The sequence below is a fragment of the Catharus ustulatus genome, chromosome 26 (assembly GCF_009819885.2).
Source record: "Catharus ustulatus isolate bCatUst1 chromosome 26, bCatUst1.pri.v2, whole genome shotgun sequence".
Taxonomy (NCBI): domain Eukaryota; kingdom Metazoa; phylum Chordata; class Aves; order Passeriformes; family Turdidae; genus Catharus; species Catharus ustulatus.
In genome coordinates this window covers 2,677,542-2,694,677 of record NC_046246.1, presented here as the reverse complement: position 1 = coordinate 2,694,677, position 17,136 = coordinate 2,677,542, and the positions used below count along the sequence as shown (strand labels likewise).

Below are 17,136 nucleotides of genomic sequence, written 5' to 3'. Positions count from 1 at the left end.
GAGGGCAATTGCATACTTAAATCATGAATCCCCAAGTATTTTAATGCACTCAAGGAGCCTCAGGATCTCTAATCTGATTAGAGACACTTGCTGAACCACAGGAGGTGGCTCCTGTTTGCACAGGGGTGCAGGGAGCCAGGGAATCCCCAGGCTGGAGGTTCCCAAAGCAAAACAAAAGGCAGGTAGAGCTACAGGTTTCCAGCCAAGGCAGCCAGGGCACAGAAATAACCAGATTTCACAGAATTTCAGTGTGAAGACTCCTTTAAAGGCCTTGAAAGTTTTGATGTAGGAAGGAGCTCAGTGACAGAGTTCAGATGTGGGAGGCAGTGCCAGCAGCTGCAGACAGGTAATGACACAGATCATCACAGCAGACAATACTCGGGTAGAAGAGCTGTAAGTGGATGTGGGTGGTTTCAGAGAGTTCACTGGTGTTCAGGACCACACCTGAGCAGGGCCCAGTGACACCCAGCTCCAACAGCTCTTTGCCATGGAGGAAGGTGCAGGCTGTGTGCCAAGGCAGGGCAAGCACTGGAATGCAGATGTGGTCCCAGTTCCACCCTGCATCACAGCATGTGCCCTAGGATACCATGGCCTTGTTTTTTCTGTCCTAAAATGCACAACTCACTCCAAATCTCTAAAAGCCTTCCTCATCCAGGAGAGCCCCAGAGCTGCTGTACCACACACAATCACAGAATGGTTGGGGTTGGAATGGACCTTAAAGATCATCTCATTCCAGCCCCTGCCATGGCAGGGACACCTCCCACTGTCCCAGGCTGCTCTAAGCCCCGTCCAACCTGGCTTTGGACACTTCAGTGATCCAGGGGCAGCCACAGCTTATCTGGGGGCCTCTGCACCATCACACAGAAAATTTTCTCTCCAATATCCCATCTATCCCTGCCCTCTAGCAGTGGGAAGCCCTTCCCCTTTGTCCTGTCCCTCCAGACCCTTGTTCAAAGTCCCTCTCAGCTCTCCTGGAGCCCCTTTAGGCACTGCAAGCGGGCTCTCAGGTCTCCCTGGAGCCTTCTCCAGGCTGAACAGTCCCAGTTCTTCCATCCTGTCTCCACAGCCCTCAGAGTATCTCTGTGGCCTCCCCTGTGTTCCCTCCTCACAGCAGCTCCTCACCCAACCCAGCCCATCTCTGGGCACAGCCACTATCAGCATCCCTGGGGGGTCTCTGGATCCAGCATCTCTGGAGTCCCTGAGGGACAGGTAGAGGGGTCTACAGTAACTACTGCTAAAGCCTGAGGTGTGTAAAGCTCTGGGGAAGAGATTTTATTACTTTTCATGTTTTGCAAGACTGTAGGAAATCCATTTCATCATAAAGTAAAAAGAAACTGCATAGAGAGAAAATACAGGAAAAAGCATCAGAAATCAGAAGCAGAAACAGTGAAGGCAGACACCAAGCATAAATCTTTGGAGCACTGGGAGTGATCACAGGACATATGTTTAAACTAGATCATAACTGACAGTTCATGACATTATCAACACAACAATAACCATTGTCACCTGCTGTTCTTCAGTTTAACATTTTTACATCACTTGCAGGTGGGTTGGGTTCCTCCAAGCCATCCATGCCAGGAAATTTTGTACTCATTTTCCTGGTACACCCCCAGGTCACAATGGGACAACAAGCTAATTTTTAGTGATCCTGGCTAGAGCAGGATTTTCCACAGTCACCCAAAATCAGCAGCACTGATGTAACCAGTGAGCCAGGCTTACAGCAGTGCTGGTTCCTGCAGGGTCTGACCAGTGCAATCCAGAGCAGCACAGCTCAGGAGGAAAGATTAATATCAAATTTATACTGCAGAGTTGTCCAATTCCATTCCAAAGGTCCTCCTGGATGAAGGGCAGGCCCAGGAATGCAAAAATCCCCAAAATTATCACCAAGGTTGCTGTATTTGTCTGGAAATATTTGTTTCTGGAGCTGCAGGTCCCAGTTTCCCAACACTGCCCTGTTCATGTGCTGTCCCCATTCCCAGTGCTGCAGCCAGGGTACATCTGCCCCCTCAGCTGACAGCACTGACATTTGCACACTATTTTCCAATTCAGTCTACTATCAAATTTTTTTGATTTCCTTATAAAGATAAAATTCAAATATTGGCCTTCAGTTGTTTTCTCAGTTGATCTTTACAAACACAATGATGAGTCAATGAGGGGTTTGGTAAGGGACAGGTTACCTGCATTTCTTTAAGTACATCTCTAATGTACTTGCCTTCATCCAAGGGCATTTCAGGTAGCCAAAATACTTTAAAAAAGAAATCTGACTTTTTATTTGAACTCCAGTAGGTGGCAATAAAATCACCTGTAAAGAGCTGGATGTTAATTTTTAAAATGCAAGAACCACATGCCAAGAAAAATTTGTCTATGACTGATCAAATAAATTGTTTGGGGCAAAAAAAAGTAAAATACTGAGAACATAACTCTGTTCCAGCTCTCCTGGAGCCCCTTTAGGCACTGGAAGGGGCTCTGAAGTCTCCCCCAAGCCTTCTCCAGGTGAGCACCCCCAGCTCTCCCAGCTCCAGAACAGCTCCAGCCCTCAGAGCATCTCCATGGTCTCTTCTGGACTCTGTCCAGCAGCTCCTTGTCCTTGGGACCTCACAGAGGGGGATGCAGCACTGCAGTGGGATCTCACACAAATACAATTTACACACAAGATTCATTTCCAATTCACAGGTGCCTTTAGAAAAAGCAAGAATTCACACAATCCAACACAAACAGAAAGCAAGTTTATTCCTGTTCTGGTGGACTTGCAGGGCTGGGGATGGCTCCTCATCTGTAGCCAGTGATTCCTTCAGGCCAGTCCTAGTTGAAAAGTGTCTCCTCTCTCCATGTGAAAGTGCTTGGTTATTCACAGGATAAACATTTTTCATAACAGGAGACATTCAGTGAATTTTGATTGAACACAACATCGCACCATCCTGTTCCCAGGGAGCAGGTGCTGCCAGCACCAGGGACTGTGCTCAGGAACTGCACACACAGCACTGCCACCACCACGTGCCAAAATGAGACATCCAAGAAGATTTTGTTTGCTTGAGGAGGGTTAGAACTGAATCAAACATCAAAACTTCTGGATTTTAAGTTGACAAACATGTTTTGTTTTGCTTTTTTTTTTTAAGTTGCCAAACATATTTGTCATAGGATTAACTATAATCCTGTTTTCATGGCCAAGTCTCCAAAATAACCTCGTGCCAGCTTCTTAATTTACACTTCTGTAGCAGCTGTTGTTAGGAAATGTACATTCCTGCTATTCAGCAAGATTAGTACAATACTGCATGTAAAAAGGATTAAGCACAGGAGAAAAGAGTGTCTTTCTGAGGGCTTCTGGTAATGTCTGCCCAGCTGAACTGAAAAACAAAGGCAAACAGATCTCCACAACATGCCAGAACACTGCTATAGAAAAAAAGGGATTTTGAAGTCAATACACACATGCACACAAATTTTCACCTCTTGAAAACAGATCTGCATGGGCACACAGGCTACCTTCCATCCTCCCTGGAAAGAACCAAATGGAGGAATATTGAAAACACACCACTGGGTGCATTCTACTCTCTTCTCAGTCCTTTGAAACAAAAACTTGCAAGCCAGGATGAAGCCAAACTCTTGGTATTCATGTAAGCACAAGGGAGTTCACCTTCATATGGCTGAAGTTTCCCCACAAGGACTTGGCACTTCACAGGAACAAAAGCCCAAGATCACAACTTCCCATTTGTTTCACCATCATTTCCCAAACCAACATTCAGATTTTCTTTTTCTTCATGAGAATTTATTTTTTGCTTATAGTGGTTTTCTTGTGATCTTAAGCATCAGGACACTCCAAGAAAATACTCAAAACAGAGAAACTACTGGCAAAGGTCTTGTGTGGACATAGCAGCTTCAAGTAAGGTTTTTATTCAAAGGAAGCAGTTAGGAGTTTCTCTTCTCCTCCCTGCATGATCCAAAGAATACATCAGGAGGATGTACCTGACACATGGGAACTTGGACCCTTGGAAATCAGCCACAAAGCAAAGACTTCAAAAGATGTTTATTAGGAAAACTGGACATTACAAGAGGACCAAACAGATTGTACAAGGCACGTGCAGTTTCCAGTACAATTCAGAGAACAAGAAAATTCTGCAAACAGAGGTAACACACCCACCTGAACTGCTGCCATGGGCACATCACTGCTCAGCTCACTTGCCATGAAAGGCAGGTGTGGGGTTCTTCAGGCAGCCAGCCAGTCCCTGGGATGTTTCACATTTCCTGCAGAAGTACAGATTGTGCACAGAGCTTTAATGACAGTTAAACCAAAATTACTACTCAGGAATTCCTACATCCAAGTTGGAGCATTAATATACAGTATCTAATAAAATTTTATTTCTTTGTTGCCCTTTAAGGTCATCTAGATTTCATGTTCTTAAAATGCATTTTTCCTTACAGAAATTAAACCTTGCTGTCTTCACATGATTCTGCCTAGCAAAGCATATCTGAGACTGCTTGCTTTGTTAGCCAAGGAGGAGATCCAGATTTAATTACCTGTCAAAACAAGGTAATTCAGATGTATTGACAGGCAAGTCCTTTATAACCCACATCAGAGAACTGAGATATATATTAGCTAATGCTTTGAATAGGCTTTAGAACAAACACATCCTAAATTTGACCAAACTGAGGAATTCTTGTCTTTAAAGCACAGCTAACAGCAATCCCCCATCACAGAGTGGAGAGCAAAACTCACTGAGCTCAGCAGAGAAAAATGAACATGACCAGCTCAATAGTTTCTAGCAACAAATGAGACACTAACACTAAATCAGGAAAATTAATAGGAAAAATATCTCACTGAACAGATTGGTGAATTTGCATCTGTGTCTGTATATTAAAGGATAAATATATACTGCAAGAATGGTTAAAAATCTAATTCTCAAATTAGTCTCTTCTCCTCCTCATATAATATATAATAAATGCCCTGTTTCTTGCCATTTTGTAATGGTTTTAGAAGCTGCCTGATCATTCTGACAGATGTCCATAAATCCAACATCTGCCCATAATCTCTAAGGATTGTATCAGAAAAAAAAAACCAAAACAGATTAACTATCCAGCTTGGTTTTCAACCCTTTCATCCCCAGCCCCAAGCTCTAAACTTACCTTCTCTGTTGAACTCAGCTGCTGGATATGCTATAAATAAAGACAAACATTTCAATCAACACTGAAATTAATAAATGGAGACACACAGCACCTAAGCCTTCTCCTCAGACACATCAGACCACTGGACCAGATAGGAGTACCTGCCACCAGAGTGCACACTTCAGGTCCATGCTTTAGTGCCCATCACAGTGTCTATCCTTCATCATCTAAAAACAGACCAGAAATAATGGCATTTCAAAGAGGAGAAAGTTATTAAAACAAAGAGCACAGATCCTGCAGTCCTACCCCATGGAAAAGAGGAAGCTGACACTCAGCAGATACCAAAGCAGCAAACATGAATAAAATAGAATTCACAGTGTCAGGAAAGGCTCTTCACTAATGTGAATAATTCAAGATTGCTGGGTAGTGATATTAATATGCAAATAGTTCATCAGCTCTCACACACACTGTTTACAGAAGTGCAGTGAGCATGAGCAGGTGTTTTACCATCCTCCTGCCTCTCTAGAAAGCCAAAGGTAACTGAAACCAAGTCACCTATCTCACATGCCACCAAATATCCCAAATTACTGAGGCAGACTTGGAAAGATCCTTACAGGGTTTTTTCAAAATAAGCTACAACTCTTTGCATCATACAATTGTCTGTAAGCTAAAAGTTAGGACTGGATGTGGAAACAAGAATGCAGGTGATGTTCACCTGAGCTGCTGCTTCAGCTCACTAAAGGAAATGTGACATACTGCCAGAGCTGATTTCAGCCCTTTTTACACTTCAGTTTTTGAATACCACTTTGGAGGTTTGGTCCATGGTAAGGAATGAATATCCATGTTTCTTGACTTTAGTGGTAAGGCTTTCTTCTTTTTAATTCTGCTCTTCCTGCTATTTTTTAGATGCTTCTCTTAAGCATGCAGAATGAAAAGGAATCCCAGCTATTGTGGAACAGATCATCATCTTTTCCAAACTGGCCATTGAGGAGAGAGAAACTGTTCAGAGATGGATCAACCTGAACATCCTGCAGATGAAATAAAATGCAACAGTCACTTCACTAACATCTGCTCAGGCAATTCATAACATTGTGCAGCTGTGACATTAACTGGTGTTTGCTTACTCTTTTTTTAAGACAAGGCAAGGATTTAAAGACCTAAATTACTCTGGTGTACTCACATGAATAATGAATAAGCAGGCTGCAAGATTTCACGTTGCCTGTGCAAATGTAAGTGATGATACAAGTCAAGGTGTCAGCAGCAAGGTGGCACCTCAGGAGGCAGTGCTCTACCACACCCCCAAGAGCATTTTCTAAAACTAACAGCCAAAAGCCATGAATACAAACCAGCTTATTCCAGAGAAACTAGAGATTTTGAGATTCAAGAACTGTGATCACAACATCCTATTTCTCTAAAACATAAATGAAGCCTGAAGAGATCAAGAGGCATAAGCTAAGCTGGGATGATGACCCAGCACGTGACAGAGACCAGAGATCAAAGAACCCAGACAAAAATCACCTCAGATTAATGCAACCAACAAATAAGTGCTCAAAGAAGCCATGAAGGTTGATGGGATATAAAGCTCTAAAGCTCACTCAAACCAAGCTGATTTCTGGACTTAAAACTCTTGGGTCACAAGACATGCAATTAGTATCAGAAAGGGCTCAGACAACACAGCAAAATCACAAAGCCAAAAAGGCTTGATCTTGTCCTTCCTGTTACCTCTGGTAATGCTCTGGAAGATGGAAACTCTTCCAAATCAGAGTGCCAGGAAGGCAGTACTACAGACATGGCAACACCTCAATGGAATGGAAAGGTTTTTAGAGTCAATGAAACAGAATCACCTCAAACATCACCTACTAGTGCCACACCTCAGACATTACCCTGGACTCTGAGTGATGTCAGGATGGACAAAACCCATCAAAATGAACAAAAGGATTGAAAATATTTTACTTCTTGTAAACATAAACCAGGTAGGAGACTGGAAGACACCAAGACTTGAGGAGCCATTATGAAAAGCAGAAAAGGTCCAAGCCCAAAGAGGATGAAAAGCAGAAAAGGTCCAAGCCCAAAGAGGAAAGTGTCACACAAAGTGGAAACACAGACAAGCACAGACTTCTGTGGCAAAACACATAAAAGCTGAAAAGCTGCAGGCAAAGTTACACTTTTTGTTTGGATTTTATAAGACCAGGAACTTCCCTGAGAGAAACTGGAAAGGATGAAGGTGTACAGGGCCTGACACCTTTGTGACCAAGGAGAGAGAGGCTGCAGGAATAGGTCAAGCACAAGGAAAGCAAGGGTTGAGCAAGGAAAAGCTGCACCAATGCCTTACCTCTCTGCAGCTCCCAGGGGCTGCCCTCCTTCAGCCAGCTCATGCAGCTCTGTGCTGCTCTTCACCAGCTATCAATGGACAAAACACCAAAACTATTGGTTCAGTTCTTGTCCCAACCCAAATCACACATGAAAAAAGGAGGCACTGAGCTCCACTTCTGAGAACACAATGGATTTTTATCCTCCTCTGCCTCTCTTGTGTCAGTCTCACAAATTTTCCACCTGAGCCTTGAAAAGCAGCAGGTTCCTGAGAAGGCACTGAGTCAAGTGACAACCAAAAAATTATTTCAGACAAATAAAATGAGCAGTTACACAAATCCTTCTCTATCTCACCTCTAGTAAAAGCTCATTAAAACCCAGTTCCCTAATCACTTCAATTTAAAATATAGAAAACCAGGAAGATGTGAAATACTAGTTTCTTTTTTTTTCCCTTCTTAAATGTTTGCAAGGAGAATCAGTTCTAAACTGTGAGGTAAATATGACCCTTCTGACTACTGGTGCATGATGAACCTTAAGAGATTGAGAAGGACAAAGCCTAAATCCAGCAAATGTAGAAAACACCTAGAAAAGGAAACATATTTTAAAAATGTAACAATAAATAGGGCAAAGAAACTAGGGAGCCATATAATCTTCTGTCCAATTTCACTATTTGTCCTTTATTTCTTCTTCTTTTTTCTTTTTTTTTTTTTTTAATGGAGCCCTGAGAAGCCACCTACTGGTATGCCCAAATTCCTTCAGTCCAGAGTCAGCTGAAATTTGTATGCAACACTGTAAGAAGCAATTATAAATACATCAAAAACAAGTTTTGCCTGAGCAGTTTCAATTCAAAAACCACTGGGATAAAATAAACTTGATTTAAGTAGTGGAGCCTATGTTGATTATTCCAGGTATTATTTAACAAGTTGAAGAGCATGGTACCCAGCCCAAGAATCCAGGATGAGATTGATATTTGTGCTCTAGTATCTTGTTTCCTGTTCTGCCAGACATCCTGCATCAGCCAGGCAGGGAAGAGCAGCATTGCCCTCCAGGCTACAACCCCAGCACTGCCACAGGCCAGGGAAATAGGAATTTTCATACAGGGAATAGGAATTTTGCTAGATTTTTGTAAATTTAAAAGCATATCCAGGCTCCAGCTGACTTGATAATGTAGCAAAGCTTTAGTACCCAGTGTGTGTGCAAAGGCTGTTAATACCAGATGGCATCAATGAACTCCTGAAGTCCTTTCAGGAAAGCCAGAAATCAAACTTCTCCACAGGTACAAGGAGGGGTTACTTACCAACTCAATTCATACAGCATCATGGATGCTCTTCAGGGATTGTGAGATGAGATGAGAATGGAAGCTAAAACATTATTAATAGATAAAGGGGTCCAGGCATTTGTGCACTGAAGATAAAAAAAATGAGTTTTAACTTCTTCAGAGCTTGATTTCTGATTGCTGTTAATAACTACAGTTTCAAAAATAGCTTATTTAGACAACTAATAAAGGGGGGAAAAAAGTGTGCATTTGCACAGCCACAGATTTGTGCTTCTCCCTTCATTCTGCCACCAGCATCTTACAGGCAGCAGAAGACACCTGCACTGGCTGAAGTGCTTTAATGACAGGACTGAACCATGAGTCTAACAAGGAAATGAACATCTAATCAAACTTACATCTCAATTTTCATCAAGCAATCTTATCTCTGTAAGTAACTACAATCATTCTCATGCTCTTGGTATTAAAGTCTGATTGTGGGTTTTTTCTCACTGAAGGTTTTGTGGTCTCAGTTTGGAACAGAGAAGAATTTTTTGCTAACACAAGCAGAGGCTCTGTGCATCAAAAATGAGTCTGTCTTTCCTTGAGACCCACCTGGCTCTGCCAAGCCCACACTTCCTCCTGGAAGTCTTCTCACACATTTATACCCTGCAGTTCCTCCATGCCCAGGGGATTAATCAATTCAGGCATCATTATCTAATTTTCACCTACCAACACAGTACCTGACAAGAGGGAATCAATCTGAATTATGTACCCCATGTTTCTGTTACATCAAGAGCAAAATTCAGAGTCTCTGTGGCCAGATCCAGCTCAGTATCTGCAAAACATGTATTTTTAAATAGAAAAAAAAGTTACACCAAATATCCTCATGGTCTGTCCTGCATTAATTAATTTACTACTAGAGGCTTTGTAAGAAATACACAATGGTTAGAAGGATGTAAAACACAGAACTTCTTTGTATTTCAAGCTTGTAGAAGCTCAAACTGAAACAGCCACAGAAGACAGCACAGATATTTAGTGTTAGTACTTCCTACTCCTCTCCTGGTTACCCAGCCTACAAGCAAGTCACTACTTTGGATTTGGGTTTCATGCTAGAGAAAAGCTGCTTCATTGCTGCCATGCTTTTCACCATGCACTTGTAAAGCAGTTTTCTCCTGTATCCTCTGTCCAAAGGGATGCACTCCTAGTGGGACTAACTGAGCTGAGAGGAAGAGATGAAAATGGAAAGATACATTAAAAAAAAAAAAATTCTTAAAAAAAACTTTCTTAAAAAAACCCCTGCAACTTTACCAGCTTTCTTCTCCCCACCTAAATACTATTGCTGCTTTGTACCCAGCCATCATATTTAGAAAAAAATAAGCCATAACACAGAAGACTGAGACTACATCAGACTACATCAGCTTACTTTTAATGCAATTTAGATATTACTGCAAGTGTTCCTTTAACTGCCAATGCAAAATTCCTTTGGAAACTTTTACTTCAGTTCAGGGTTTTAGACTTCCCATACACTTCACTTCAAAAACCTGAGATGACTTTACTTGCCTGACATGCACATCTCAGAAGTGGAGTCCACTGGTGTGTGGTGGGCACACTTTCAGGAAAGCACTCCAGCAGCACAGCCCACATGTGCTCTTCAGAGATATTACAGGAGACTGAAGTCAAACAGCAGTGCTGCCTGCCAGACAACTCCACAGCACACTTAGAACAAGATCCTGTAATCCCACCCATCTCTGCAGTCTTTGGGTGGAATTCCCCAGCTCACCCACACAGATCTGTGCCACTTCTTTATTCCCTGTTTACAGCAGCCACTGTCTGCATCTCACATACATCACTCATTTCTCCTAGCCTTGTATTTGCCTATTCTCACCAGATGATTTTATTTTTTAACTGAAATGAAAACCTACAAATAGCTTGCCAGCACTTGTCCTCAGCTGGGGAATGTTCCATCACCACGTGCCTACATCTTAAGCTGAACACCTGAAATCATTTCACCTATTTAACTCAGCCTTCCTGCCCAACTCCTGGAAACTTCTTTATGGTTCCTTTAATGTAGCTGCTCATTCTGGCAGGGAATGGCTGCCAGCCTAGCATGGAAATGTGGTCACATGTACTATCAAGGAGATGTAACCAACACTCTCCCAGTAAAATCAGACTAGCAGAAGTGTTTCCCATTTGGAAAGTCATGAGGTAAATGATGGGATCCACCCCACTCAATCCTTTTGTATGATTCACTCTCCTACAGCCATCTTCCTGGAGTGCACAAAAAGCCATATCCTGGCTCTTCCCTGGCTCTCATTATCAACCCTAAAAAAACCTGCACTGCAGCCAAACCAGAAACCAGAGTGTTAGTGTGAGAAATTAATGAAGTCTGTTTGCAAGGACCTGTGTGCACTTAAATATAAAATATTTGTTCCAGCCAGCTCAAACAAATTACAGATCTCTGAGACAAACTCCTAAGAGAGCTTCAGAAGGGAAAATAAAGTCCATTAGTGAAGACTGCCTGTACTGGTCTAATGTACAACTATTCTAAATGTCTGATGCCCCCTCTTTTTCCTAAGGTCAGTCATTCTGTAGAAGTGTAGAGTAGAAAACTTTCTGAGCTAATTCACTTCCACTCTTTGCTGACATAAAAACAGCACTGAAAATAGCTCATCTCAGTAGGAACTGCTCAGGAGATCACATCTGCAGACACATGCTTTCAGTTGCACTTGACAGTTCAAACAAGACAAGTTTACCAAAAAATTAAGCAATTTTCTTCAGAATGCCAAAAAACTCTACCTTGCAGAAATAATCTTCATGGAAAGTCAGGATATCACACCTGAATGCCCAGAACTCAAATATATGGCCTTTGTATAATTAGAGAACAGAAAACACAGAATCAGTACAAAAAATTCAAACAAGTGGAAATTACTGAAGTTAAAGGAATAAACATTCCAAGTGCTGTTTCTGAGAAGAAGGATGATTATTCCCACTGCAAAATTGGACTCTACATTTTTATGCTAGAGTCTAGACTTTGCTATAACAGAAGAGCATTGCTTTTCATGTATTCCTGCAATGCAAATTTCCATTATTACTTATTCTTCAGTCAAAGAAGGGGTGGAGCTAATCACAGCAATTAAGAGCTGAACAACCACATTAATTTTCTTCCATATGTATAAACAAACACTCTGCCCATCCCACAGTGCCCACATCTCATACCAGAAAAATCACAGAGCTACACAAATACTTGCACATCTGTATCTCATTTCAGCAACTTCTACTGATACAGCCACACATTTGATGTTCTTCAGCTGCTTCTATTTTAACCCTCAGCCTAGCTGCTAAAAGGATTTTTCAAGCTATTTCCAAGGAAAGAAAAAAGATGACCTACATTGATGGTGATACTTCTCTGGCCACACAGCCTCCCACACTGGGGAAGGTGCAGCCTTCACTCCACAGACCCCACTTTGGCCCAGTGAAATAGATTTAATTTGTGACCTTTAGATTTTACATGCTACACTGCACTCCTAAGGCATGTAGATGAAAACATCTATTTGACATGAGAGAAAAGGCTAAAACTTTACAACCAAGAATCAGTCAAGCAAAAAGCAGAGGGGAAAAAAGCACATTTATTTTCTATGAACTGCCATGAAAGAAACATAGAGATTTAATGTTTACCAGAACATTAAAGAAAAGATATGTTTTAATGCTTCACAAACATGATGAATGATGAATGGTTTTTTGCATAAAATTATTTTATGAGCAAATTAGCTCCTAAGTGCATGACTACATTTCTCTGCAGCATCTATCATCTAGAAATGCTGACACAAATTCTGAATGAGAAGCAGCTGAGAAATCCTGCTGGCAAGTTCAGCAGAACTGCTACAGACTCACTCTTCAACCTGAAACTGAATTTTGCCTCTGACCTATGTGTTCAGCTCAGCAGTGCTCTATGAAAAGCCTACAGAATGTTTATTAGATGTAATGCAATGTATTGGCATACTGCAGATGTACAGCAATTTGGAAAATCAAAGTTACAGAAATCCAAAACATGGATGGCATAAAGACTGACTAGGTATTCATTAATAGGGTTTTTGTAGTGAATCCCTAAATAATACCTGAAAGAAAATCAGTAGGGTAGAAAAACAAATTTGACAGAAATGGTCATGGTTAAGAGTCATCTTTAAAGCTGTGTCCACCAAAAATTTTTAATTTAATCCAGAACTGTTTGGAAACAGTATAAAGGTGGCTGCTCAGCTTTCTGGAGTAAGCACAATGGGATAAGCAGGACTGTCCTTATTTATGAGCTTACTGCTCAGCTATCTGGCTATTAAAGGACCCTCTTATGATCTACACTCCTCCAGTGTTTGACCCAGTTGAACTTCACTTGCAGAATGCTAGTGTGCTAATACTCTCCTGGCTTCATTTTTAACACTGCACAAGATCTCTGGAATCCCAGCAGATTTCCATGAACACCTCACCACAGCCCTTTTCAACTCTAACCTTCCTGATACTGCATCAAGGACACTTCCAAGGTGGGAAGACAACACCAACTGCAGCATGAACAGATTTATAAAATACCTGAAAAGTGGCCATACCAGCAAAAACAGAAAGCAAAAAGAATTCACAGTTCTTTTCCTCTTCCTGGAGCAGCACACTTTGGTGAAAGCCCCCAGACCTGATGTCAGACTAGAGCCATTCCTGCCAATAACTCATGTTTACTGAAAAATGAACCAGCTGTTCCTGAACTGCTGCATTAGTGGGGTGTTTCCCAAACCTGACCAGCTATCACCTACCTGCAGGACACTACTGCAACTCCTCTGTCCTTCCCAGGCAGAGAAGGAAAAGGTGCCCAGTCTGCAGGGTGCTGTGGGCACAGCCATGGTGTCTTTCCTTGCTTGGGACTTTGGATTTTTTTTGTAAAGGTTGTTTGCTTGGTTTTGGTCTTTTATTAAGAACTGCAACTATTTTTAATGACAGGACTTTTAGCCCATGCAGCTTCCCTTTTTCTGCAGCAGTTAAAGCAGCACAGCAGGGAACTTCAGGAAGAAGCATCCATTGCTAAGACAGCTGAATGCTCTCCAAAATTAGATTCCTTTCCTATAATGAAATTAATGCTTACACCACATCTCCTCTGAAATTCCAGCTGGGTATGCACCTTCTGCACACCAAATCTGAAATGTCTCAAGGTATGTCAGAAAGAGTAATGTCATGTGAACAGGTGCTGATGCAATGGATGCTCATTCCTTGAAATTAAAACAGAAACACGATCACCTCTCACAGGCTGCTGTGAAGATTTAAAAACAAGAAAGAGAAAAATCTGTGTATCCTACACTTACACAAACTCTGCAGGAAGTTCAGCAGGAAAATCCAATGAGAAGACTGTATGCTCACTGGTGCTTAGGAAGGAAAAAAAGTGAAGCTTGTGTCTGAAGCAAGGGCAGAACTGGAATTTGGTCTGCTTTTCATTCTTTTTTCCCCCTTCTTTTTTTTTTGCATTTAATGCAATTTAGTTGCTTACAATCACATAAATATATACTGACATTGTGTTTAAGCTCAGTGATAAGAGACTGATGTTTTATGAAGGAGCATGTCCCATTCCCATTATTTCCAGCTATCTCCAAATTCCTCATGTGCAAAAAGCAATCCATTCAGTGGCTTTTTCTCCTGTAAGGACCTTGCCATCTGCTTCCTTTCCCAGAGACAGGCCACCTGAGCATGTGCAACACATCCTACTACACTCACTATCAGCAGCTTTATGGGACATGCAGACTGGAAAATCCAGAATTAAGAGATCCTCTTTTTTCTGTTGATGATCTTTCAAGTGAAACAACATTGATGACTTTGTGTGATCATAACTGTTCTCAAGTCGCAGTATGCTGAGTGAAGTTTATCTGGAATTAAACAAATACTTCATTTCTGAAAAATCCTTACAAAATACCTTTACTCACCAGGCACATTTCTTCTGCAGTTGGTGTCAGAACTGGCATGCTATTCAGTCCCACGGTAAACAATGAGTGCACCTGGAATGCTCCTCTAGCCTAGTAAGCTTTTCCAACTTCTCTGCTCCTTTCCAAGTACTGCATGAACAAGCAGGAAAAGACAAGTCTGCTGGCTGAGGAAAGGTGCAAGATGAGCAGGTGCCATGAAGAATTCAACATGTCCAAGTATTTGATTTGCAAACCTGTTCTTCAGCTTTTGCTATTTGTTTAGAATCAACATATGCCCTCCACAAAATGAGATGATTATTAAAATCCAGTGGGATTTTATAATGGGATCAACTACAGCTGTCCCTTGGTACAAAAGCCATTCTCTCTCAATTAGTGCCTTCTAAGCATTATCATGTTCAATATGGAAATGATTCAAACTCATGATATGCCAGTTTTGTTATTTCCAAGGCAAAATTTTATTATTTTCCAGAGATCTACTTGGACACATTTCTTAACAGCATTCTTAAGCTTTGAAGAAGTGTGCTGCAAATTCTTTGCTTTTCCACGGTTGGGGAAAGAAATCCAACCCATACCTGGATTTAATTAGAGAGGAAAAATTTAAATGTTCAAAATGTTTTATGCTTCCAGCACCCCTAAAAGAGCATCCACCCTTCTTCTGAAGTGCAAGCCATCTTTATTTTCAAATTAATTTCAAGAACCTGTGCCACGCCTCTCTTGGACAAATTTAACCTCAACCTTTACCTTCCACACTTGCAATCTCTCCATGGTAAAATGGCAGATTTTGAAAACTACTCCAGTGCTCAGGTCTGTGGAGCTCATATCCCCCCTCCTCCCACACCAACCCTTTCACCTTACTGAAGGAAATGAGAAAGAAAGGTTTCTTACCATAACTCCAAGGTTAATGTCCCCTGCGAACCCCACCTAGCAAGTCGACATCATGACATGTCAGGTCAGCCTCAATCACGCTTCCCTGATAGTCAGGTAAAAGGAAGGAGTTAAAATACAAAATTGACACTTGCAGATTTCTGGACATCAGAAAATATATTCTGAACTGTCTTTCAGAGCTTCTGGTAACCTCCAAGTTGTTAAAACATTTCTTCAGAGGGATTCTCCTGTTCTAAAATTTCAGAGGTTCCTGATCAATAACCAAGTATCGCAGATCCACCTTGACTATTTTATTTGAATGAGACCAAAAGCTTATGGTTTCCCTTTACTACAAGTTGTTTGTTTTCTCTCTTACTCTACACATTTTATCAACTAATACATGCTCAACAAAACTGCTGTGGATTTCAAAGGACAATTTAAGCCAACAGACTACAACAGCTTCATTTAAATTCTAAGTTAACAGAAGCTCTAACTTCTTTTTTTGTAGTTGTTTTAGAAAAAACAGGAACACAACGTGGTACACTCTTTCTATAAGGCTCTGAGCTACTCACGTAGGTCACGTGAATGCCACAATTCCACTGCCAACCTCCAGCTCCAAGCAATCCTTAATCACACACATCCTCCACCTCAAGTCATGCAAATCAAAGATTGCTGATGACACATTTCTAGGCTAGGTCCTTGCTGTTCTATGGATGGGCCACCAGCGTTTTTGGATAACAATTAAGTCTTGCTGAAAATGCATTCATTCAGTAGGGTCTACAGGTCTTGGTACCAAATGTTTTTGAGAGGTTGAAGACTTTTTGCTCAGCACTTCACATTTATTTCTCTCCTAGCCTTATAATAAGAGTGCCCTCTGTATTTTTTTTTCTGTGTAGTTCAAATTACAGAAATGGGCTTAATGTCCAAACACAGAAAGGACAAAAAGTGAGGTCAGGTTTTTATACAGAGTCACCAAAATCATGCGGTGATCTTCTACTTTGAGTTTATTTTGGAAAGGTTTAAGCAATGCAGTTGTCATTCTTTAATAATCAGACTACAGAAGCTGAGATTTAAAAATAAACAATTGCTAGAAAAAAATTTACCCTTTAACACTTTGAAAAAATCCAAACTACTTTGAATGAAATACTAAAATTTTAAGTTGAGTTTAGTAAACTGACTTGTTCATAAAGTGAAATTAAGTATATAATAACACAGTAGCTGTAAAAGTATTTTGCTCAAGTTTTGGAACTGCTAGGAATCTGGTAACTTGCTTCTAAAGTCAAAGACCTTATCAATACAGACATTTAAGCAACTGCTATAAATGAGTGATCAAATGATTACTAAAACTCCATTTCATGGCTCCTCCTCCAATGCCAGCAGGACACTCATAAAAGCAAAATATTGGTGTGCAAGTTGAAATCCATTTTCAACATATTATAGAGGATCTTTGCTAAGTTATACTGAAAAAACAATCAAAAGAAATGCACGAGAGTAAATTTAAATTTATTTTGCAACTAGATGTCAAAATTGTGCTGAGAAATTCTTCCCTTGAGTCAGGCATGGTAGTTTTCCACTGAACTACAGTATCTTTGCTTGATAATTTTCTCCATCATTTCATTAAGTTCTTCAAGTTCAGCACACACCACTATTCAAGTAAGCTGT

At 41.0% G+C, this 17,136-nt stretch overlaps 2 long non-coding RNA genes across 3 annotated transcripts; one reads left to right on the top strand and one right to left on the bottom strand.

The window, feature by feature from the left end:
• Nucleotides 1–4,006: 4,006 nt before the first annotated feature.
• LOC117007619 lies at nt 4,007–14,604 on the bottom strand. Of its 2 annotated transcripts, none has more exons than XR_004420179.2 (2): nt 7,430–14,604; nt 4,007–5,324 (listed from the first exon to the last, which is right to left on the bottom strand). It is a non-coding gene; the product is annotated as an uncharacterized LOC117007619 (long non-coding RNA). The 2 variants fall into 2 exon arrangements; XR_004420180.2 differs by lacking the exon at nt 7,430–14,604 and adding an exon at nt 5,813–5,894.
• LOC117007620 lies at nt 7,050–8,914 on the top strand. Its single transcript, XR_004420181.1, has 2 exons — nt 7,050–7,124; nt 7,158–8,914. It is a non-coding gene; the product is annotated as an uncharacterized LOC117007620 (long non-coding RNA).
• Nucleotides 14,605–17,136: the final 2,532 nt, after the last annotated feature.